The 26,493-nt window shown below is 44.5% G+C and overlaps 1 protein-coding gene across 1 annotated transcript in view; it reads right to left on the minus strand.

Moving 5' to 3' along the window:
- The window catches only part of LOC143925714 (glutamate receptor ionotropic, NMDA 2A-like), a 220,369-nt gene that overhangs the window by 139,819 nt on the left and 54,057 nt on the right, over positions 1-26,493 (minus strand). The window lies entirely within an intron of this gene.

Genomic DNA, 26,493 nt, shown 5'->3' on the forward strand with positions numbered 1-26,493 from the left:
CACTCGTCCCGTATCAGCTGATCCATGAAGCTGGGTTGGAAACGAAGAAGCTCTTTCTTGCAACTCTGGGTAATAAAACGGACACACTGTTGGTAGTGCAGAAAGTGTGAGGCGGGTATGGAGAACAATTCCATCACTGATTGAAAAGGAAGAGGTCTGCCAGTAGCCGGGTCGCACAGGGAAGAAAAGAGGGATAGGCCCGTTCTGTCCAAGACGAGAAAGCTTTGCATTGAAGGCCTGGAGTGAAGCAAGGATTTCCTTGGATAGGCAGGTGAGTAGAAATTAAGGGTGGGAGGTTAGCCAGTTTCCTGGATTCTCTCCAGGCTATCGCCGTGTCTCTGAAAACAAGATTGTGTTGGTGGGGGGGGGGGGGGGTACGGATTTCCAACGGCAATGCAGCAGGGCAGTCAAGGAGAAAGGGTGAGCCATAGCAGATTCGAGATCAAAATTGGAGTACCTGGACGAGTGGGTGATCCAATCTAGGCTGGTTCTGAGTAGACAGGCTAAATTATACAATCTAACATTAGGTAAACTGATACCCCCTTTGCCCCTGGGAAGGTGTAATTTTTTGTAAGCAATACGTGGTCTTTTGCCGTGCCATAAAAATTTGGAGATAGCAGAATCCAAAGAGGTAACATCTTTATGTTTAAGCAATAGTGGGAGAGTTTGCATAGGGTATAAAAGTTTGGCAAAGCTGACCATTTTCACAAGGTGGCACCTTCCCAGGAGCGAAAGGGGCAGATCCATCCAGTTGGTCAGTTCTTGGGAAATCTTAGAGAGCAGGGGAGGATAATTCAGCTGGTATAATGAGGAAGGGAGTTTCCCAATTCTGATTCCTAGGTATGTGATGAAGGAAGGGGCAACCGAAAATAAAGAGCCAGCGGCCCAGGAGGGGGTGGAATGGGAGCCAATAGGAAGGATCTCACTTTTAGAATAATTAATGCGGAGCCCTGAGCAAAGCCTAAATTCGTCTAAAACACTTTTAATAGTGTGAATGTCAGCTGCTGGATTGGATGAGAAGATAAGTACATCGTCTGCGAACAGAGATGTGCGGAGTTCCTTGCCCCCTATGTCTATGCCGTGGAGTGGAGCCGTGTAGGTTAGGTGTCTAGAAAGAGGCTCAAAGGCTATGTTAAAGAGTAGAGGGGATAGAGGGCAGCCCTGTCTGGTGCCTTTGTGCAAAGGAAAACTGGGAGAAAGGAGGCCAGCTGCTACCAGGTTGGCGAATGGGGAGGAGTACATAGAGTTAATGAGGTGGGAGAAGGGGCCTGAGATACCTAATTTGGAGAGGGTTAAAGAGAGCCAATCAAAACTAACATTATCAAAGGCTTTCTCTGCATCTAACGTGATAATGGCATAGGAACCTTTGGGGTTTTGTTTGGCTATTTCAATAGCTAGTAAAACTTTGCGGATATTTAATGTGGCTGTTCGCCCTTTGGTAAAACCTGATTGGGCCGAGTGAATTAAGTGGGGTAAGATATCAGCCAATCTCGTGGCGACAATCTTTGAGAGAATTTTTACATCTAAATTAAGGAGGGAGATGGGCCTGTAAGACCCGGGCTGTAGTGGATCCTTTCCTTTTTTTGAGAGGAGTTTAATGACAGCTTGATTCCCTGAGGGGAGATATGGACCTCCCGCCCAGATAGCGGAATAGACGGAGAGGAGAGTGGGTGCCGCTATGTGTGTGGGGTTTTTATAAAAATCACTAGTAAAGCCATCGGGACCGGGGGCCTTGTGTGAGTTAAGATGGCAGATGGAGTTTTCTATCTCAGGGAGAGTGATGGGGGCATTGAGGGACTCCAATTGCTCCGTCGAGATGGAGGGGAGGTGAAGAGTGTCTAAGAATTGTTGAGCCTTTCGTTGTATGATGGGGTCTGGGGCGTACAGATTGGTGTAGTACCGTAACATCGCTTCATTAATGGCTTTAGGGGACGAGAGTGTGCGGCCCACGTGGTCAGAGAGGGCGGTGATGTGTGTAGGGCGAAGACTACCTTTACATAATCTGGAGAGAAGCTTTCCTGCTTTATTACCGTACCTGTGAAGGGTGGCATCTAAGTGAGCCTTCTTCGTGCGCTCAAGGGTGTCAGCCCAGTTGTCAAAATTTGACTTGGCTGAGACCCATTCGTCATGGTGTTCAGGGGTACTGGCGGAGGACAGCTGCTGTTGGGCAGTATGAAATCTGGCACTGGCCAATTTGTAGTGTTGGAGAGCATTGCGTTTAAATGATGTGGCATAGCTGATAATGCGGTACAAAAGGTAAACCGCGCTACTCAAACAACAAAAGAAAGCAACCTATAAGCAGCAACCCTAATCGTAATACTCCGATATCAAACTAAATAGGTGAACAAAATGAGCTGCGCTAAAAACAATAAAACTAGAAAATAATCAAACACCAAAAAAACCTAATCAACCTATACCAATAGACGTAAAAACAATATTAAATTGACAGAAAAATGTGAATTAGTGAATAGTATACATGAATACTAACGTATCGTCATAAAGTGAATAAAGTGTATACTAGACCTAAAATGACATTGATGTGAATATTACAAAGAAAACCCCCACAATAATTAATGTAGATTGACACAAAAAAAGGGTTATAATATGTGCTAGATTTAAACGAATAGTATTAACTAAAATAACATTCAAAAAACCATAAAAAGTTCATATGTGATGAAAAAAATATTTTTTTATAGTCCCAAGATTAATATTGGTTCTTCAAACTTGACATTAAGGTGCAAAAATATCCACAAATGCGTGTATATAAAAACAAAAAATTTTTTCAAAACAATCCTCCACCAGTGAGAAGAGGGGCCGCTTACCAGAGCTTTAGATCCCAGTGTTAGTGAGATCAGTAAGGCAACAGCACAGAGGTTTCTGGGTGAACCGTCACAGGCATCCCACCATCTCCATCTTCAATATGAAGCCTCCAATCGAGAAACGAAGGTGTCGTAGATTGCTGACACCACGCTGTCTCTATCTCCAATACGAAGCCTCCAGTCCGGGAACGAAGGTATCGTGGATCATATAAAAAATCAAAGACACTCGCATAGCGTAAAACCACTTGGTTTAATAAAGTAAAATTTAAAAGATTTACACTCACATGCGTAAAGAAAAAACGATCATATAAAAACGAGCCGGCCGGACTCGTGTGCCGCCCGCACTTCCTGGTTGGGCGTAGAACGCGGAGACGTCAGAACGCCTATCTCCCTACGCGCGTTTCGTCACAAACGGACGTGTTCACGGGATGCGGGACGGCGTTCTGACGCACCGCCTATATACAAATTCTTAAACGGACAGCCTCGGTCTGAGCTCCATGCTGTCCTCTCAATCCACCATGTTAGGTGAGGGAAAGAGGACTGAAATGCCCATATTAACCCCCAGTCCACCATTTTACATAAGGAAAAAAGGGGTAAAGATTTTTGCCCTACCATTACGCAGAGGCAAACCCATAATAATAACCCTCCCGATTCTTTTAAGAACCATAAATTAAAAATACAAAATTGTTATAGAAGTACATAAAAAGAAATTAAAAAAATTCCTTTCAAATACCAATTGAAAAATATATTTATCAAAAGGTATCCAATAAAATAATAAAACAATATTAAACACAAACAAAACGATCCAAACGGATAAACAAGACAGCTTCTGTAGTAAAGATATATACTGTCTCGTATGTCCAGATATTAATACGTTCTTAATTGAAAGAATTATATACCAGTGGAAATTGGAAACTTTTTATAGTAGTAAAACCACTGATATGGCATGTCAAAAAATGATAAGGGCAAAAAACCTCATTGGGGACTCATGGAACTCACACCAAGTTTACAGTTGAAAAAGCAACAACTACCACAGGAAGCTTAAGCTATGTAAATTATTCCAACCAATCATATACTATTCAAGAATTGTCAATAAACGCATTTACGTCTACTTCAATATTAAGACCATGAGGAACATAACTTTTTAATCTGTGTATCCACATCATTTCAAGCTTGGAAATGCTTCTTACCAAATGGGTTCCCCTCCAATGGGGGTTGAACTTGTCAATTCCCATAAATATTGTGTTGGTAGGGTCTCTATTGTGTGCCAGCAGGTAGTGTTTGGAGACCGAATGCTGGGTATATCCTCTACGAATATTCCCAATATGCTCGTTCAAACGTACATGTAAAGCACGTTTGGTCCGCCCTACATACTGGAGGCCACAAGGGCACTCCAGCATGTAGACCACTGCCTCTGAGCAGCAGGTAATAAAGGGTTCTATGGTATAAGACCTAGATGTGACCGTAGATCTAAAGGTAGTACTTCTCCTAGACCGACAGCCATTTAGGCTACATACCGTGCACTTCCTGCATTGATAGTACCCAGTAAGGTTCGAGAAAAAATGCGGACGATTCGTGGGTGGGTCCAAAACATTAGGGGCCACCCTATCCCTCAAAGATGTTACGCCTCTATAAACTACTTGGGGTCTGTCAGGCAAAATGGTTCCCAATACCGAGTCGTTCCTAAGTACATGCCAATGTTTTTTAAGTATATGTTTGATCCTAGTGTGTTGGCAGGAATAATTGGTGATGAAGGGGTAACGAAAATTGTTTTGACGGTCTCCTTCTCGTTCCTTTAGTAAATCGGATCTTTCTACTTGACTAATCTCATCTATCAGACGTGTCAAGGGTTCAGGTGGATAACCTTTATCAATGAACCTCTGAGTGAGAACACGGGCCTGTTGTATAAAAACATCCTGTTCTGTACAGTTACGTCTCAATCTTAAGAGCTGACTTCTAGGTACTGATTTGAGCCAAGATGGATGATGGCAACTAGTAGTAGGTATAAAGGAGTTCCTATCGGTGGTTTTAAAGAAAGTTGATGTAATAAAACGTTCTCCTTTAATAGTGATAGTAAGGTCTAAAAAATTTATTTTGGTAAGACTGGCTTCATAAGTGAGGTGTATACCCCTGGTGTTGGCGTTAAGCTCACTCATAAACAAGGAGAGATCCGATTCACTCCCATCCCATAGGAGGAGGATGTCGTCTATGTACCTGGCCCAAAAGGTCAGCTGTCAGCTGTGGCCTGACACGGGCATAGACCTTACTATCACTATTAAAGGAGAACGTTTTATTACATCAACTTTCTTTAAAACCACCGATAGGAACTCCTTTATACCTACTACTAGTTGCCATCATCCATCTTGGCTCAAATCAGTACCTAGAAGTCAGCTCTTAAGATTGAGACGTAACTGTACAGAACAGGATGTTTTTATACAACAGGCCCGTGTTCTCACTCAGAGGTTCATTGATAAAGGTTATCCACCTGAACCCTTGACACGTCTGATAGATGAGATTAGTCAAGTAGAAAGATCCGATTTACTAAAGGAACGAGAAGGAGACCGTCAAAACAATTTTCGTTACCCCTTCATCACCAATTATTCCTGCCAACACACTAGGATCAAACATATACTTAAAAAACATTGGCATGTACTTAGGAACGACTCGGTATTGGGAACCATTTTGCCTGACAGACCCCAAGTAGTTTATAGAGGCGTAACATCTTTGAGGGATAGGGTGGCCCCTAATGTTTTGGACCCACCCACGAATCGTCCGCATTTTTTCTCGAACCTTACTGGGTACTATCAATGCAGGAAGTGCACGGTATGTAGCCTAAATGGCCGTCGGTCTAGGAGAAGTACTACCTTTAGATCTACGGTCACATCTAGGTCTTATACCATAGAACCCTTTATTACCTGCTGCTCAGAGGCAGTGGTCTACATGCTGGAGTGCCCTTGTGGCCTCCAGTATGTAGGGCGGACCAAACGTGCTTTACATGTACGTTTGAACGAGCATATTGGGAATATTCGTAGAGGATATACCCAGCATTCGGTCTCCAAACACTACCTGCTGGCACACAATAGAGACCCTACCAACACAATATTTATGGGAATTGACAAGTTCAACCCCCATTGGAGGGGAACCCATTTGGTAAGAAGCATTTCCAAGCTTGAAATGATGTGGATACACAGATTAAAAAGTTATGTTCCTCATGGTCTTAATATTGAAGTAGACGTAAATGCGTTTATTGACAATTCTTGAATAGTATATGATTGGTTGGAATAATTTACATAGCTTAAGCTTCCTGTGGTAGTTGTTGCTTTTTCAACTGTAAACTTGGTGTGAGTTCCATGAGTCCCCAATGAGGTTTTTTGCCCTTATCATTTTTTGACATGCCATATCAGTGGTTTTACTACTATAAAAAGTTTCCAATTTCCACTGGTATATAATTCTTTCAATTAAGAACGTATTAATATCTGGACATACGAGACAGTATATATCTTTACTACAGAAGCTGTCTTGTTTATCCGTTTGGATCGTTTTGTTTGTGTTTAATATTGTTTTATTATTTTATTGGATACCTTTTGATAAATATATTTTTCAATTGGTATTTGAAAGGAATTTTTTTAATTTCTTTTTATGTACTTCTATAACAATTTTGTATTTTTAATTTATGGTTCTTAAAAGAATCGGGAGGGTTATTATTATGGGTTTGCCTCTGCGTAATGGTAGGGCAAAAATCTTTACCCCTTTTTTCCTTATGTAAAATGGTGGACTGGGGGTTAATATGGGCATTTCAGTCCTCTTTCCCTCACCTAACATGGTGGATTGAGAGGACAGCATGGAGCTCAGACCGAGGCTGTCCGTTTAAGAATTTGTATATAGGCGGTGCGTCAGAACGCCGTCCCGCATCCCGTGAACACGTCCGTTTGTGACGAAACGCGCGTAGGGAGATAGGCGTTCTGACGTCTCCGCGTTCTACGCCCAACCAGGAAGTGCGGGCGGCACACGAGTCCGGCCGGCTCGTTTTTATATGATCGTTTTTTCTTTACGCATGTGAGTGTAAATCTTTTAAATTTTACTTTATTAAACCAAGTGGTTTTACGCTATGCGAGTGTCTTTGATTTTTTATATGATCCACGATACCTTCGTTCCCGGACTGGAGGCTTCGTATTGGAGATAGAGACAGCGTGGTGTCAGCAATCTACGACACCTTCGTTTCTCGATTGGAGGCTTCATATTGAAGATGGAGATGGTGGGATGCCTGTGACGGTTCACCCAGAAACCTCTGTGCTGTTGCCTTACTGATCTCACTAACACTGGGATCTAAAGCTCTGGTAAGCGGCCCCTCTTCTCACTGGTGGAGGATTGTTTTGAAAAAATTTTTTGTTTTTATATACACGCATTTGTGGATATTTTTGCACCTTAATGTCAAGTTTGAAGAACCAATATTAATCTTGGGACTATAAAAAAATATTTTTTTCATCACATATGAACTTTTTATGGTTTTTTGAATGTTATTTTAGTTAATACTATTCGTTTAAATCTAGCACATATTATAACCCTTTTTTTGTGTCAATCTACATTAATTATTGTGGGGGTTTTCTTTGTAATATTCACATCAATGTCATTTTAGGTCTAGTATACACTTTATTCACTTTATGACGATACGTTAGTATTCATGTATACTATTCACTAATTCACATTTTTCTGTCAATTTAATATTGTTTTTACGTCTATTGGTATAGGTTGATTAGGTTTTTTTGGTGTTTGATTATTTTCTAGTTTTATTGTTTTTAGCGCAGCTCATTTTGTTCACCTATATAGCTGATAATGCGCCCCCTAAGATACGCTTTCCCGGCATATCAAAAAAGGTTAGGATTAGCAAAGTGGGTGGCATTTGCAGACGTGTATTCTGCCCAGGCCTTGTCTAGATATGTGAGGAAATCTGAGTTATTGGTCAGAAAAGCGGGGAAGCGCCAGAGGTTAGGGTGAGGAGGGAGATCCAGCCTATCTAGGGAGATTGCCACAGGGGCATGGTCCGATATCGTAATGTCATGTATTTCGGCATCAGAAGTTAAGGTTATGATATCGTCTGACCCAAAAAAGTGATCAAGTCTCGCTAGAGACCTATGAGGGTTGGAGTAAAACGTGAACTCCTTGTCAACAGGGTGTGAAAGACGCCAAAGATCAGTCATGTGCAGGGAGTCCATGGTGGACAAAAATAGGGAGGGGATTGATACGGCCGTGCCCGATGTCAGTGGTCTTGGAGAGGATCTGTCTAACGAGGGGTGCATGACGTCATTAAAGTCACCTCCTACCAAATGAGGCAGGCGGGTGAAGTCAAGTAGCCATGTAGAGTTCCTTATAAAAATGTTTAGTGGGGTTGTTAGGAGCATATATATTGGTGATGAACAACTCTTTAGTCCCTATCCGTACAGTTGCGGTGAAAAAACGGCCTTTATCATCCGAGACGGTGGATAGGATTGTGCATGGTAGATTTTTGTGTATCAAAAGCAGGACACCAGCCTTCCGTCCCAAAGATTCAGCTCCATGAACTGAGCCCACCCACATTTTTTGCATGCGCGGGAAATCGGATGCAAGTAAGTGGGTTTCCTGTAGAAGGGCAATATCTGCCTTGAGACGTTTAAGATGCCGAAGGATCTTCACTCTCTTATGAGGAGAGCGAAGGCCCTTGACGTTCCAAGAGACTACTCTAAGAGAGGCAGTGGTTGGGGGCTTGGAAGGCTGGTAATCTGGCTGAAAAGTGCGGGAAAGATTAGATGTCCTGGGTTGGAGAAAATATGGATCAGAAAAGATGGGCCTTGTTCATAGGTCCTAAACGGATGAGGGGGGGAGCCCCGGTAAGCAGGGAGGGAGAACGGGGGGGAAGGGGGTTTGGGGGGATTGAAGGGGTAAAACAGTGGTGACAGAAGGATAACCGAACAAATAAACAAAAACACACACTTCACTTTTTTCCGCATGAGTTCACTGTGTAGGGAAGGACGCTCCTCAAACAGAGCCCCAGGGGTAAAGAGGAGTGCCAGCGGTTCGTCTCGATGATGCTCAGTAAGCACGTAATTCAAGTACGAAAGTCGCGGCGTGGCGGCTGGAAAGTAGTGGTGGGGTAGGATACACAGTGGAGTCATGCCAGAAATGTTGCGCTGTGGTAACCACCGTGATGCATGGCTTAGCAAAACAAAACATATAAAATATCAACGAGCATAGTGCAAATCAAGACAATATGAGATAAGAAACATAACCTGAGTAGCCCTACGTGAAACTCGGAGAAGAATCACTAAGGTGGGGCAGAGAGACAGGAGGCCTGCAGTGCCCAGCGTCTGAGTCCTCCATGGTCGGCAGGGAAGCAGCTCCCGGAATCAGGGAGTAGCAGACCTGATATCAGGAACGATGAAGGGAGAAAGAGAAAAACGTTAGAATAACACAAGTAGCGGAGAACCGCCGCTTGAAATAACTTTCCTTGTGACCTGGACGGAGGAAGAAAAAAAAAGAGATAAGTCAATATTGGAAAGCAGGTGAAGCTTCAACGTGGAATATTACGGTGTCGGTGATCCGGGGCAGATGCTCTAAAGCGCTTCGGTGAGTCCTTCCTGGGGCTCCTCTGATCCAGCGCTCGGATTGATGAGGCCGGTTTGGAGGGTGTGACTGGCAGCGTGTCCGGGCGAAGAGAACGTAAAAATGCTTCCGCTTCTGAGGGGTCCTGGAAGGAGAGTTGTTCCCCTTTGGGGGACTTGAGGCGGAGCACTGCAGGGAATGCCAAGGAGAATTTAATTTGCATCTTAAACAGTTCCGAACAGATCGGTTGAAAAGCTTTGCGTTTCTTTGACACTTCGATAGAATAGTCCGCAAAAATAAGAATTTTGACACCATCAACATGTAAGGATGGGGATTGCCGGAATGTTTGAAGAATAATGGCTTTATCCGCATAATTAAGGAACTTGGCAATGATGGGGCGAGGATTCTTGCGGTCAGCGTTGAAGGAGCCCATGCGGTGCGCCCTTTCCACCGTGAAGGAGCCTGAGAGTCCCATGGCCTCTGGCACACGTTTGGAGCAGAAGTCGTTCAATTCGGCTGTGGGGAGCGCCTCAGGGACACCGACGAATCGCAGATTGGATCATCTGGATCTGTTCTCCAAATCATCTAATTTCTGTATGATATATTGGACTGTTTTTTCCTGGGACTGCTCCGTGGCCTGAGACTGATATAAATCATCTTCCACCTCAGAAACTCTGCGTTCAAGGTCATTGAGCCTGGTACCATGTTCTGTGAGCTGGGCCTTGATTTGCTTCATACCAGCCTGGATGGCTTTTTCCACCGAGGCAGTGATCATAGGGGACAGCAAGGCCGCCACAGCCTGTGCTATGCGGTTGGTATGGCCGTCCTCCCCGGGGGACGGTGAATTAGCATCCCCAGGCATAACGTGCGAGGTTCCTGTGGCTTGCCCCCGTGAGTGGGGGGGTCCGGTGAGGGCAGGGGATGTATGAGAGATGGCCCCGCTTACCTCCATGGCCGCATCCGGAAGATCTGGAGCTGAGACCTGTGACGCCGGAGCGGAGTAGGCCGAAGCCGGGGGCTCGATTTGCGGCCGTTCGGGTGGCACCGCCGCGGCCGCGTACGACCGGGCCCCCGTTTTTTCCACAAAACGATCCATGGTGGCGGGGGTCGTGAGGGGGACGCTCGGGTCCAAAATAGGGTGCTGTGTCTGCTGGCGATGGCTTTGTAGGCCGATTAGGGAGGCTCTGTGGCGGGAGCTAGGCTGAGACGCAGCTAGCTCATGCGGCGCCGGAACCGGAAGTCACTATTGATTTTTAAGGCCCCACAATATTTGCACAAATGTTTACCACAACATTCCTACTAAATATAAAGGCTTAACCTATATTGAGTTAATAAATAACAAATATTTGTACATTTTAAATTGCGCCTTTTTGAGAAATTGTGAAAAATCAGAGACACACAAAAGTTTCATAGAAAATCTGGAGGTTTTTCTTTTTCACTTACAGCTTTCAGAATTTGTAAAAGACCCCCATTTTTTTGAAAGCACATGGCCAGTAGAATAAAAAGAAGGTGCTACTTATTTTTCAGGCAGTGTGATATTTGCACAAATGCTTATCAAAACAATATTTTTGCTAGAAATACACTAACCTCAATAATAGTGCACATAAACACAACATAACTTACACAATTCCTGCTGGATTACTACTAAAGCCTCATTAAAATGTGGCATACTAAAGTGTACGCCCATGGGGGCCATGTTTACCCGCACAGGGATGCACAGGTGTTCCATGCATCCCCATACAGGCAGTCCCATTTATGTCAATTGGGATGCAATGGCTGCACAGGCATAGCTGCTGTTCCCAATCTGAGTAGATGTGGGTACATGACCCTGAACGCAGACAGTGTGAGCTGAGGGACATGCATGCAGACCCACATGGATGTAAAATTGGGAGCAACGGTTCTGTTCGTGCAGGTGCTACATCCAAAATGACATCAATGGGACTGCCTGCACAGAGATGCATGGAACACCTGTGTATCCCTGTAAAGGTATGCTGTGTATGCCATGTGTGAATAAGACTTTAGGCTCCTTTCACACAGGCACACCAATCGGATCTGTCTGTCCTTTTTTTTAGGTGGGCCCAATCGGACCACCCATTGTTTTCTATGGAGAAGCTGATGTAAATGGACATGTGTCCATTTACACAAGCCTGCATCCGATCCAATTCAGTCCACTAAAAACAGAGGGATGGGGATCCCATTCCCCATCCATCTAGCAGATTGGATTGAATGGTATCCGACTGAACTGGACAGGCTGTCTATTTCCATCCCAACCACTCCAAAGAGAATAGAGGGCTATTTACGTGTCCGCTCCACTGATGCAGAGCAGACCTGTCATCCACCTGCTCTGCGGGTATCAGCAGACATATTCCCCTGCTGAGCAAGAGAATCTGCTTGACAAAGTCCACTCCATGTGAAAGGGGTCATATCAGGAGCAGCCGGTCCATTAGGGGCACTGGGGTGTCACCCCCCTGCAGGGTTGAGCTCTGGGCACAGTGTGGGTGGAGACCGTAACCATGGAAGGGTGAGTGCGGGAGTCTCAATGTTTTTTTTTTTATTATTATTATTTTAGTTTTTCCCTTAAATTTTTTTTTCAGTTATATTTTTCTGGGGCTTTTTCTTTATTTGGGGGGTCTTTGGTGAGATATCAGAAGTCTTAAGAGACCCCCATATCGCCTTTTTTGGAAACAGAAACACCCTTTCTCTGCAGCACTTTACTTGAATGAAATAAGGAACATGTATAGAGATTCCTCATTCATTCATAAAATGACAGTCGGGTACATAGTAACATTTGCAGCTACTATATTTCAGCTGTCAGTGGGACATCTAAGAGCGATCTGTAGTGATCGCTGCCTGCTCCCACTCTACTACAGGTGGGAGCTTGGTAAACATTGCCTGGCTGGGTATGTAGCAAGCTAAACCTCGCTTTAATCTTCCATTGATTCTTATCTTATTATTATTATTATTATTATTATTATTATTATTAATAATATTATTAGTTGTCCTTTCCATAGCAGTGGCTGCTTAGCTGTGACACCAGTCCTGTCACTTTTGTAAGCTCTTTTTAGCCCATTTTTGGTTTGAACACGCATTATGTAAATTTTACTTTTATTTTAATGGGGCTTGTAACTCTCAGAGATGCTTTCATATAATTTAAAATAATATAAAGTATTATTATTTATGCTTATTCCCTTTTGACTGTCCCTCCCCCTATCGGTGACCCCAGTTCCCCAGGCACCACAGGCTCGTGAGCAGCCCTCTGTAGTGACACCTATTGGCAGCAGCATTATCTACTGCATATTAATGATTTCAAACCTGGTGAATGGTGGCTGTTTGCACTCTTTAGATGTATTGTGCTAAGTCAGTGTGTTTTTTTTCATTATAATGGTGTGCCATACAGTTATTTGATATTTATTATGTTCACTTTGCAGAAAAAGATTTTTGAACCTGAATGCTTGCACCCCTGAAGAAGAGATACTTGGCCTTGAAATGCATTGGGTGTTACTCCATGTTATACAGGCTATAGGTTTCTATCATATTGTCTAACCTCTCTTCTCTATAAATTAGTCGCTATTCCATGTATATGTTTTATTTCAAATTATGTTTTATACTATTTCTGAATACACTACAAGTTTTTGTAACTATATTATAAGGCTTTTTGGACATGAAATTTGGTAGCTGCACTAAAGTCTCAATCAGAGGGCACTGTTACATTTACATAACTACCCTGTTTCCCCTGAAAATAAGACCTAGCGTGATTGTCGGTCATGGCTGCAATATAAGCCCTAACCCCCAAATAAGCCCTAGTTAAAGTCCTTGTAAGTCTTATTTTCAGGGTAGGGCTTATTTTTGGGGAAACAGGGTAGGGCTTATTTGGGGGGTAGGGCTTATATTGCAGCCATCACTGACAATCACGCTAGGTCTTATTTTTGGGGAAACAGGGTAATGCACAGAGTGCAATAGACAGGAATATATAATGTATAGCAGAGATTGGGTGCCCACTTTTGATGGTGACCTTTGTCTAAAACACCAATGTCATGGAGCACTCATCACTGACCACTGATATTTAGGGGCACTGATCACCAACACAAGGGGGCATTTTCTATATGCTGCACTGTGTAAGCCATGCTGTGCATTACTTAATCCTGGCCACTGCACTGTATATGCCATTTTTTTTATATTACATTGTCTTGACCACTTCATTCTATATGCTACATCATACATTACATAGTCCTGACCCCTACACATTATATAGTATGTTGTATGTTGCATATTCATGGATACATACATCATTGACTCAACAGGCATTAGTTACAAAGCAATTCCCAACTGTTATAATGATTTTCTTCTTTAAGGAAGACTCAGAAGTTCTAATTTTAGGCCTCAAGTCCATTGTAAAAAGCTGCATGTAAAGAGAGCCCGGAGCAAAGTAAGAAAAGATATAAACAAAGGGCGGACATGACAGGGTTAACAGTGAGAATACAGCAGGAGAGAGGGATGTATTTAGGTGCCGAGGGGGAGGGGTTAGGGGAAGTGTTAAATGTAATCCCTGCAGGGGATGAGTCACCACCGCCTTGGTGAAAGTTCTGTGAGCAGCAGCAGCATGTCTAAGGTGGAGAGGATCCTGACCCAGCTCAGGGAGGATGCAGCAGTACGCGGCTCGGCCTGGCTACAAGAGAGACGCTGGGGTCAGTTATTTCACAGCCAGAACCAGAGGCAAGTGCTGGGGGAAGGAGCGGGGCCCGAGCCTGCAGGCCACGCCAGGCAGGGACACAGTGGGGGGTGGGCGGCAGGCAGTCAGTACACCCGGCAGGCCCTCCAGCTAAACGGCCAGCAGCAGCAGACGTAGGGAGCACTGTGCGGGCACCCACACAACCCAGGAGGTCCACACGGATGGCAGGAGGCTCGAGGGGCGGCGGTGTGGCCTAGCAGATGGAGGGACTCGGAGAGCAGGCCCCGCCCCCAACATGGTGCCACAGTCCACAGGAAGTACAGCCAGGGGGGAGCAAGCAGGGATCCCCAGGCATTCCACAGCCTCGGCAGGGGACCTCAGGAGGAGGGAGTGTGGTCGGTCAGGGATGGCACCCGGAAGAGCGGAGGCTTGCAGGACTGAGGTATCCCGCATCGGTCCTAGAAAGGCGGTCCAAAAATCCACGGATGGTTACGCTACAAGGAGGCGGGCCGGATGTCATTTGGGCCAGCAGCAGCCATGGCAGACTTTCTGGGTGGGCCTTTATCGGATGAAGAGGAGGATGCGGAGCAGAGTTCACCTGGTGAAGCGTGAAGATGAGGCGGTCCCCCTTTTCGGGAGAACAGCTGCAGTGGAGAACAGGCAGTCGGCTGATGGGTCAACACCTGTGCAGCCCGGTAAGTCACCTTTACATTTACCAGTTTTGGGAGTGCCAGGTAGCACAGGGCCAGGGGGTCTGACAGGGGGTACGGAAAAGAATACAGGGGCGGTGGAGGCAACTGGGGGGATGGCGGGTTTATTTGGGGTTTTTGTCAGGCATAAAGGAGTTGGTGCAAAAATTTTAGATGGCGGAAAGAGCTTCTGCTGGGCCGACAGCTGCATGGGTCCCATCAGTGGGAGAAATCTGGGAGGCTGGCATGTCAGGGGGTACGCAGGCACAGGCAGCCCGACTGTAAGTAAGGCTCCTACCGCGGTTGCCGCGGCAAGTAGTGTTCCGCAGGAAGCAGCTAAGACGATGGAGAACGCAGGGCGGCAGGACATCACAAGGCTGGCTGATGCCGCAAAATGTGAGGTCTATGTCTGCTATGAGGGGCCATTGGGGTCTCACTTGAAGCAGGAGGTACGAGAAAAGCATTGGAAGGGTGAGTATGAGGAAATGTTTTCACTATTGCCGTCAGAAAAGTTAAACCTGGATAGGGTGAAACCTGAAGATTTAAAGAAGGAGGATGAAGAAAAGAGGAGGTACAGGTTGATCCTGAGGACATTCGCCAACTGGCTTCAAGCGTTCACCATTATGGCAAGCGTGATTGGGGAAAAGAACCCCGAACACTGTTTGGTGCTCTTTTGCTACCAGGATTCAATAGGAGAGGCATATAGGGTGTATGCAACGGCGTGGCTGAGATATGATGAGCAGTTCCGTCAACGGAGAGCAGTACGGCTGACGTTGAGATGGGACCACAAGGACATCAGCCTGTTGATGAGACTCATGACGACTGCGTGGGCTCCTAACCAGTTTTTTCAGGGGGGGGGGGCGGTGGACCTTTGGCCCAGGGACAATCGGCCAGAAACAAAAAAAGGGTGTGTTGGCAATACATTTCAGGAACCTGTACGTTTCGGGAAGATGTGCCGGTACAAGCACGAGTGTTCAGGCTGTGGTGGATCTCATCTGGCATCCAGATGCTTCAAGCAGGGAAAAGGCCATTCTGGAGAGGCTGTTTTCAAAACGCACAGGGATGACTTGAGGGTATGGCATAACTTTTTGGACTCCTTCAATGGTAGGGCGATATGGATATCCAGACCAGTTAGAAATTTTGGCCCGGAGCTCTTCACGGATGCGGCTGGATCCACGGGTTTGGGGCCTATTTTTAAGGACAATGGAGCGCAGGTCCTTGGCCAAAGTCATGGGTCAAAGTGGGATTCCCAAAGAATCTTGTGTTGCTGGAATTGTTTCCGGTGGTGCTGGTGGTGGAACTGTGGGGAGCATCGTTCAGAGATCTGAAGGTGCGTTTCCATGGGAACAATGTGGGGGTGGTGCAAGTTATCAATCGGATCATGGCTTCATCTATGCTGGTGATTAGGTTACTGCGACATTTGGTTTTGAGATGTTTGCAACTGAATGTTTTAATTCATGCAGTACACCTTCCAAGTGTTGAAAATGTCATAGCTAATGCGTTATCTCGCTTCCAGTGGGGAAGGTTGCGAGAGTTGGTACCGGGCACAGAGCCACTGAGGGTGCCTTGTCCCGAATGGTTGTGGGGGGTAGTATTGGCCTCATCGCTGGATGGATAAAGAAGTCAGTAAGTGGGAGATGTGGTCAGCATACACAAAGGTTGGAGTTCGTGCAAGGGGTGGGCGAGGAGCCGACTGAACAGAAAGCATGGCTACTGGTGCTGTACTACGTGGCAAAGAAAATGGAAGAGAGTTTGTCCGCGTCAGGTATAAATAAAAAAAATAGCCGGGTTGGCTTTGTTGTTCAAATTACAAGGGCGGCCCAACTTTACAAAAGACTTTTGGGTACGACAGGCATTGAAAGGTTATCGTCGATCGGTGGTCTGGAGGGATACCAGGAGGCTAGTAACCTTTGAAATCATGTTGTGTATTGTGTCACAGTTGGGAGGGGTATGTTCCTCGGAATACAAGGTTATTTTGTTCAAGGTGGCATTTTTGCTGGCATTTTTGGGGGCTTTTAGAATAGGTGAGCTGGTTAGTCCTTCAAAGAAGGAGGAAGGAGGGATTGGGAGGAAAGAAGTATCATGTGGAGATGAGGGGTTGTCAGTAATGTTACGTAGATCTAAAACAGATCAAATGGGAAAAGGGAGGTTGATACAAGTGTTTCCGGTGCAGGATTCACCACTGTGCCCAGTGGGGGCAGTTAGGGGGTTCTTGGATATTCGTCCGGCAGTAAATGGACCTTTTCTGATGCATGTAGACGGAACTCCTTTGTCGCGTTTCCAATTTGTGACAGTGTTTAGAAAATGTTTACAGGCCTTGGGGTTGGATGAGAAGGAATTTTTAGCTCATTCGTTCAGGATAGGGGCGGCAACAGAGGCAGCCAGGAATGGGATGGACTTGGAGGCAGTAAAACGGATTGGGAGGTGGGAATCAAGTAGGTTCCAGTCATATGTTCGGCCTCACCTGCTGGTGGGGTGGTAACAAGGTTTTGGGGAAGCTATGTTTAGTCTGCCGGGATTGCGGTGCAAGACATTGGTGATCATGGTATGGTGTTTTGTTCTCTTCTAATTTCAGATGCAGTGGCTGGACTGGTCTGGATAATGGGCCATTCCTATGTGTGCTGGGGGGCCCGGAGGGGTGATGCTAGATGTGAAGGCAGGCAAAGGTTGGGTTTTGAGAGACAGAGGCCTGCATCAGGTGGTTGGAGATCCTGGGTATGTTATGGGGTAGGTTGGTCTCGGAAGTGCATTGCTATGCGCAAAGGGACAGGCCTCCGGACGTTTTAGTTGTACACGTAGGAGGCAATTATCTGGGGGTGAGATTTATGATTGACATCACGCAAGACATCAAATTTGATGTGTGGCGCTTGATGGTGGCTTTCCTAAAATGGTGATTGTTTGCACGGACATGGTGGCTTGCACAACATGGAGGATGGCCAGGTCAGTGGAGGGTGTTAACAGGGCTTGGAGGAAGAGTAATAGGTAGGGGAGCAATTTCATGATGAGGAATGGAGGATTGGCGATTCGACATTTGAAATTGGAGATCGAGACGTGGAGCTACCGAAGGAATGACGGGGTGCATTTGAATGATATGGGCATAGAAATGTTGGTGTTGGGTTTACAGGAAGTTATACAGAGAGCACTTCGGGTGTGGAGGGGCACCAGAGGGTAAGGGGGTTCCCCTCGTATGCTGTGGCGGGCGTTGGTCTGTGCAGGGGAAGGAAGATATGCCAGAAGAAAGAGTTCGGGAACTATCATTGGTATGGGTCCTGATGGTGGTTTCTGGATAACGGAGATTAGCCGGGAAGTGTTAATGGGGGCACTGCGGTCAGTGGTTGTCTCTGAGCCTGCTTGTTGGCTTGAGGTTTATTAAATACACTTGGAGAGGGACCGCAGTGTAATGTTGTTCCTTCCACAGAGGGTTACGAAGTTCCTGAATAAACCAATGCTAGATACATGGGGTTGACTAACAGATGTTGTCTTGTATGTTGTTATGTTAAGTTGAAGATATATATATATTTGTTTAAAATAAAGTAGGCTGCTATGGCTTTTTTTGTTACTCCAACCTGGTGTGGTCTCAATTAATAAGAATAAGGTTAATAGGTTGGGGTTTAAGTAAATAGAAGTAATCACATCTGTTATGCAATGGTCATAAAAAAGTTTAATCTTTCAAACATGGGGGTGGCACAATGGTGTAGTGGTTAGCACTCTCACCTAACAGTAAGAAGGGTCGCTGGTTCAAATACCAAACACGACACTACCTGCCTGGAGTTTGCATGCTCTCCCTGTGCCTGCGTGGGTTTCCGCCAGGTACCCTGGTTTCCTCCCACAATCCAAAGACATGCAGGTAGGTTAATTGGCTTCTGTCCAAAATTGGCCCTAGTATATGAATGGGGACCTTGGATTGTAGGCTCCTTGAGGGTAGGGACATGTGATGTGAGTGTGCAATGATACAGGGAGAGGGACAATTGTAGACATTCACTCTGGATGGACTGGTGTCTTTATTCAACCTTACTAACTATGAAACTATGAAACATGATTCTTTTCCTGAGGTTTATGTTTGTCTATGAGACTTGTGGCACAGTAATGTGTGTGTGTGTACAATGACTGATATAAGCAAACAGTAGTTACAGCAATTAGGCTCAGGTTCTATTTATTGAATTTCTTTTAAGCCACTCCCGATGTTAGATGTGATCTGGCCACTGGTCATCATGTGAAGAGTTTTGCAGAATTTAACTTCTCAGTGCAGCTTAGGGTAACCCAATTACTTTACAAATGCCCCTGCTGGAACTGTTCTGTGGTAAAAAATAAAGATTAATATCACTGATATGAGGTGAACTCTGCTTATAAAGCCAATAATACCAAGTAATTAAAGTTTGTCCTGTTTTTCATTCGCTGTAAAATCATACATTTAAATAGTTAGATCTAACATTAAACTGTTGTCTTATCTTCTAACAATATAAAAAATTGCAGTATGACAAGAGCACAATTGAAGAACCTGAAACAACTGAGCATAAAATATGTAATGTGGCTAAAACCTTCCTAGAAGCATTAAAGTACTCGCAGAAGCATCTGCTATCCCTTAACGAAAAGAGAAATGCCTCAAAGCAGGAAGCCTTATTTTTCTCACAGGGCACAACCATCATCTTACATCAAATAAAAAAAAAAACTTTATTAACATTTGTTTAGTTTTGCATTGCTCCAGCTGTTTGCTAAAATTACTTATGGACACAAAAAAGCTTAAATGTAGATGACTTCAGGCAGCAATATTTCTAATCTTTGCATGAGTCATATTTTCCATGTCTTCCTGTATAATGTACGGTATACCAAAAGCAAGAATGCAGATAATGAATACAATTTTTCATTTTACATGCTACAGTTCCAAAGCTGTGCGAAAGCATAAGTGAACCCTTAGGCATTATTTTAATTTCTGCTTGAAAGACTAAAAATGTGATCTGCTATCCATTTAAGTTATAATAATAAATACAGTTACTTATTTTTAACAGACACAATACTCAAAACAATGAAAAAACATGAGACTTTTAAGCTGGGTTCACACGTGGTGCAGACGCAGCACACAGCAGGGGTCTGGTGTGTCCTTGTTCTCCATTTCAGGCATAAATTAGGCTTGAATTCGGACCTTAAACTGAGGCAAACATGTACAGGGCCCCCGTGCAATCTGCTCTGTGGCCACCACGGAGGTGTGTGAACCGGATCCTGTCATGCGAATTGGATGTATATGTAGCACCGGCTCCTGAAGAGCACGAGCTATGTGTTTTGAAATTTAACGTTACACCTGAACTGCAGTTTGGTTTTGGTATAATTATTCCAAATTTTGACCTCAGCATCAGTCTGACTGGACTATAGGGTGTTCAGCCTGACCATAGGGGGTGCTGTCTCTTCTGGCAGGCATGGAAACACAGTCTGGTTGGGTGCTTTAAAGTTACTCTCTCTCGAGCCAGCCTAGTGGGAGTGTCACTCTTGCTGTGCTTTCTGGGAGAGGGTACTTAAGATGCGGATGTCACGTGGTTCGGGGGTTCTGGTCCAGAAGTATGTTCTGACTCCATGGTCCTGGTCCTCCTGACCAGCCCCCAGGACACCTATGGCCTGGGGTGCGGATCCACTCGACTTCATGTCTCGGGGCTGACTAGCCCGAGGCAAGGAAACTAAGGAAAGGTTTCAGAGGTGGTTCGGTGCCATCTCAGGTTGTGGAGAGGCCCAGCAACTTCGTAGTTATTCAGGGGAGGACTCTTCAGAAGAAGGCCACGCAAGGGTTGGCTTCTTAGCAAGAGCCTGGTAAAGCTGAAAGACCCAAGTGAATCCTATCTCGTGCGGTATCCCCGGACCGGCTGCAGGATACTGGTACCATGCGAGTGTTCTACAAGTTTTCTAGTTTCCTTGTTCGTGTTCTACAACAAAGTCTGTGGCAGAGACTTATTCCTACATGTTCTACAACAAAGTCTGTGGCAGAGACTTGTTTCTGATTTAAGCACCCTGTTGGCTGCTAGGCCTTGTGAGAGAGGGACTATCCAACTAGAGTGAACATCCAGCTGTGAATGGCTATTCTCTGGATTTATTCAAAGTAAGAAAGTTCTTTATTACTGACTTTGATACTAAGAGTACCTGGACTTTTCACCTAACCCTCTGATCCTACGCTAGAGACTGTTGTTAACTAGGTTTTAACAAAAGACAAAAAAGAAGGGGGTTGCGCTATGGATAAACTGAAAAAAAGGATCTGTAAATAAGAGGGCTGCCACTACCTCAGGCTCACAACAAAAAGTTGGAACTGTATATTTGTATTGTAAATGTAGGTAGTAAGGGCGCTCTACTCTACTAATATTTTATACAACCCCAGGAAATAAAATACATGTGAACTAGGTTTTAGCAAATAAAAATCTGTTGTCAGTCTCTAAAGTTTCTCGGCCATGTACCACGGGAAACCCCTAGACACGAGGAGCGAATCAGAGAAGGTAACGGTAAGCTCATTAAAACCAGCCGCTCCTTCGGGGTAAGTGCTGCATATATAATTGTTTTCTTTTTTTTGAAAACCAATACAAAGATATACATGTTTGGTAAATTAACATTGAGCAATGCTATATTTGTTTAAAAGCAGACTCCAGATTCAGAGTGCTAATAGCAGGTTTTTTTATTTTTTTATTTCTGGTTTCTTCATGTTTCGCTCATTACTTCATCGGGAAATCAAAATGTTTAACCACTTGACCACTGGGCACTTAAACACCCTTAATAACCAGACCAATTTTCAGCTTTTGGTGCTCTCACATTTTGAATCACAATTACTCAGTCATGCAACACTGGACCTATATGAAATGTTTGTCCTTTTTTTCACACAAATAGCTTTCTTTTGGTGGTATTTAATCACCTCTCAGTTTTTGATTTTTTGTGCTATAAAAGAAAAAAGACCGAAAATTCTGCGAAAAAATGAATTTTTCTTTGTTTCTGTTATAAAATTTAGCAGATTAGTAATTTTTGCTTCATACATTTTGGCCAAAATTTATACTACTACATATCTTTGGTAAACATAAGTACAAATTGGTGGATATTATTTGGTCTTTGTGAAAGTTATAGAGTCCACAAGCTATGGTGCCAATATCTGAAAATTGATCACACCTGAAGGACTGACGGCCTATTTCAATTCTTGAGACCCTAACATGCCAGAAAAGTACAAATACCCCCCAAATGACCCCTTTTTGGAAAGAAGACATTCCAATGTATTTAGTAAGAGGCATGATGAGTTTTTTGAAGTTGTCATTTTTTCCCACAATTCTTTGCAAAATCAAGATTTTTTTTCCTTTTTTTTTTTTCAACAAAATTGTCATATTATCAGGTTATTTCTCACACACAGCATATGCATACCACAAATTACACCCCAAAACACATTCTGCTATTACTCTCGAGTACGGCGATACCACATGTGTGAGACTTTTACACAGTGTGGCCACATACAGAAGCCCAACATGCAGGGAGCGCCATCAGGCGTTCTGGAGCACCCAGGACAATTCTGACATTTCTCTCCTACATGTAAAAATCATCATTTATTTTCTAGAAAATTAGAGAGAACCCCTAAACATTATATATTTTTTTTTAGCAAACACCCTGGAGAATACAATGGTGGTCGTTGCAAATTTTTATCTCACAAGGTATTTGCGCAGCAATTTTTCGAACGCGTTTTTTTGGGGGAAAAACCTGTTTTGTGCTTAAAAAAAGCAAAAAAAAACAGTAAAGTTAGCCCAATTTTTGCATAAAGTGAAAGATGAAGTTATGCTGAGTAAATAGATATCGAACATGTCCCTCTTCGAAATTGCACGTGCCCGTGGAATGGCGCCAAACGTCGCTACTTAAAAAATCCCCATAGGCGACGCTTTAATTTTTTTTTACTGGTTACATGTTTTGAGTTGCAGAGGAGTTCTAGGGCTAGAATTATTGCTCTCGCTCTAACGTTCACGGCGATACCTCACATGTGTGGTTTGAACACCGTTTTCATATGTGGGCGGGGCTTACGTATGCGTTCGCTTCTGCATGCGAGCACATGGGGACAGGGGCACTTTAATTTTTTTTTTTTTTATTGTTCATTTTACTTTATTTATTTTAGTTTGACATTTTTTTCCCCAAAAATAAATTTTTGATCACTTTTATTCCTATTACAAGGAATGTAAACATCCCTTGTAATAGGAATATGGGGTGACATGTCCTCTTTACTGTGAAATATGGGGGTCAATATGACCCCACATCTCACCTCTAGGCTGGGAAGCCTGAAAAAAAAAAAAAAAAGATTCTGGCTTTGATTGTACTGGTGAGTTGGTAGAAGCACCGGAGGGCGGTGAGGGGTGGGGGGGCGTCTATGGCTGGGTATTGCAGGGTATCACCGAGTATGGCTGGGTATCTCCGAGTATGGCTGGGTATGGCAATTTATGGCAGGGTATTGCAGAGTATTGGTGGGGTATTGGCGGGGTATTGGCGGGTATTGCAGAGTATTGGGGGGTATTGCAGAGTATTGGGGGTATTGCAGAGTATTGGGGGGTACTGCAGAGTAATGGCAGGGTACTGCAGAGTAATGGCAGGGTACTGCAGAGTATTGGGGGGTACTGCAGAGTAATGGTAGGGTACTGCAGAGTATTGGGGGGTACTGCAGAGTATTGGGGGGTACTGCAGAGTAATGGCGGGGTACTGCAGAGTAATGGGGGGGTACTGCAGAATAATGGCGGGTACTGCAGAGTAATGGCGGGTACTGCAGAGTATTGGGGGGTACTGAAGAGTATTGGGGGGTACTGCAGAGTAATGGCAGGGTACTGCAGAGTAATGAGGGGTACTGCAGAGTAATGGCAGGGTATTGCAGAGTAATGGGGGGTACTGCAGAGTAATAGCAGGGTACTGCAGAGTATTGCAGAGTATTGGCAGGGAATTGAGGGGTTAAATTCGGTGAGCAGCGATGTGGGCACTGCAGATGCAGCCCACAGCGCTGCTAATCTCTTTCCCCTCCGCTGTACCGATCGGGAGGACGCCGGTTTGTTTACAAAGTGGAAACCGCCGTGATGACCGGCCGTTTACCGTGATCCGTGATGCGCCGGGTCCACTGGACCCGGCGGTCACGGATGATCTCCCAGGGGGCGCGCAAAAGCATAATTCTGGGAGGCCGTTAATTAACGGCCTCTCAGAGTTAAACAACCGCCCTGAAGCTATTAATCGGCAATGGGCAGTTGTTAAGTGGTTAATAGAAACCGTTCCATACATAACATTTCAACATCTCTGTCTGCATTTACTCATGAACTCCCATGGGAGAGATACCCCCGTTAGGCACCCCAATCCAACCAAGAAGGACTAGAAAGTGGACAGTCATTCCTTGGTTACACCAATATGGCTGCTGAGCACTTCCCTTATTTACACCATCCACTCCGGGGGTAGACTTCCAGGTCCAAGGCCAAGCTTCACCGCTTCCCCCAGCAATGATCAGTGTGCGAGGGAGAGCGAGGAAAGTGTAAAAGTCTAAACCTCAAACACTCTGTTGCTAATACAGTTATTTGCATGCTCCATTGGAGATGAGTTTCCATGGCATCAGGTTTTAGCAAAAGATTATTTGAGGTTTAGGCTTTTACACTTCCTTTATGGTTACAAGGATTCTGAGAAATTATCTATGGCATAAATCTTAAAGTGGAGTTCCAGGCTTTTTATGTTTATTAAAAGTCAGCAGCTACAAAAAGTGTAGTTGCTGACTTTTAATAAACAGGCACTTATCTGTTCCACGTCGCTCCTCTCCCCATCCCCTCTGCCAGCGCCTCCATTGCCACTCTGGGCACCAGCCCATGACAGCTTTCGGCTTCACGGCCGGACATGCAGGGCGCAAGCACGAGTCGCGCTGCGCTCCTGAAGTGGACAGGCAATCTCCTGGGACCTGCCACGTGTCCCAGGAGATCGCCTAGAGGGAGGGGCCGCCTCAAGCGAAAGGAGGAGTTGCCTTGGCAGTCCCTGGGCGGAAGAAGGAAGTGGGACAGGAAGTCCCCCTCCTAACGAAGCCCCCACTCCCCCCAAAAAAATTACATGCCAAATGTGGCATGTAAGGGGGTGAGGAGTGCTTAAAGTGGAAGTTCCATTTTTGGGTGGAACTCCGCTTTAATTACCCTCTTTTTTTGAGCAGTGTTTATATTAAACATTCTGGTTTCCTGATAAATAATGAGTGAAACAATCCGAAAAACAAATGAAAGCAGAACTCACTAATAGCACTCTGAATCTAACTCTAAACACGCTACTGGCACCTAGAGTCTGCTTATAAACAAATACATTTTTGTTCAGTGTACATTTCCCACTGTTTTAACCCCTCCGTGACTAAGGGTAAAACAAATGTTAATGCCAAAGCACAAATTTGCAACTTTGATATGTGTTAATAAAACTGTGCATATCATCACAACTACTTTGTGCATACAGGTGGATTATATCTTTTTTTTTTTCAGGACAAATTGGGCTTTCATTTGGCTGTAAATGGTAATGGATACCTCCACTTTTTTTAATTATCAAAGCAAAAAATGCCCCACAATAGTAAAAAAATATATATTTAAAAATGTAGCTGTATATTTCTTGTTAATACCACAGCCTAAAGCCAAAAAGCAATTCACAATAAATTCCCTTGCTCCGGATGATCACAGCGATACCACATATGTGTATGTATGTTGTTGTATGTACAGTACCCGTAGTAAAGCCCAGAAACAATAGTGTGCATTTTGCCTTTTTTATCCTACCTAAAACACACTGACAATGATACCAACTAATCACTTGCCAATCGGCTCATGCCGATATACGTCGGTAAAGTGCGCACAATCACGTACCCGAACATCACGCACTCCCGCCGTGCCCACGGCGATCAGATTTGTAGCAAAACCGACCAGTCTTCAGATCCAGGCCAAAGATTTCTGGCCTAGACCTGCTGATCGGTTCTGTTGAATAAAAATGCTTCCCCTGTCTAAGTGTAAATACAGACAGAGGAAGTGATGTCATCTCCCTCTCTGGAATTATTTTCCGTTCCAGAGAGAGGAGAGAGACCATCTTACCGTGAGTTGCACAACACTACACTAACACCAGTACATGTAGGTACACTTGTCACCCCCCGTTAACCCCCTGATCGCCCCCCCCCCAGTTAACCCTTCATTCCCTGTCATTGTGTCACCAATTGCAGTGTTCAGATTTTTCACTGATCACTGCATTGGTGTCACCTGTGACTCTAATTGGTGTTAGGGCAATTAGTAGTAGGCCCAGTTAGGTCTAGGGTACCCCCAAACCCCCCCTAATAAAGATTTAATCTCTTGAACGCCCCCTAGTTAACCCTTTCACCACCTGTCTCAGTGTCACTAATAGATCTTTTTTCTGATTGCCGTATTAGTGTCACAGTTGACGCTAGTTAGCCATTTAGTTGATTTGTTTCTCCATCAGGTTTTTACAGCATCAGGTAAACCTATATATTACCTAATAAAGGTTTTAACCCTCTGATTACCCCTAGTTAACCCTTTCACCCCCTGTCACCAGTGATCCCATGCACGCACCATACACCTCCCTTAGCAGTATAGTGTCTGAGCGGATCAATATCTGATCTGATCAGATCTATACTAGCGTCCCCAGTAGTTTAGAGTTCCCAAAAATGCAGCATTAGCAGGATCAGCACAGATACCTGCATTTAGCCCCTTCGCCCAGCCCACCCAAGTGCAGTATCAATTGATTACTGTCAAATACAAAACAT

The sequence above is a fragment of the Lithobates pipiens genome, unplaced genomic scaffold, assembly GCF_037356315.1.
Source record: "Lithobates pipiens isolate NorthernLeopardFrog02 unplaced genomic scaffold, aLitPip1_a1.2 Scaffold_22, whole genome shotgun sequence".
NCBI lineage: Eukaryota > Metazoa > Chordata > Amphibia > Anura > Ranidae > Lithobates > Lithobates pipiens.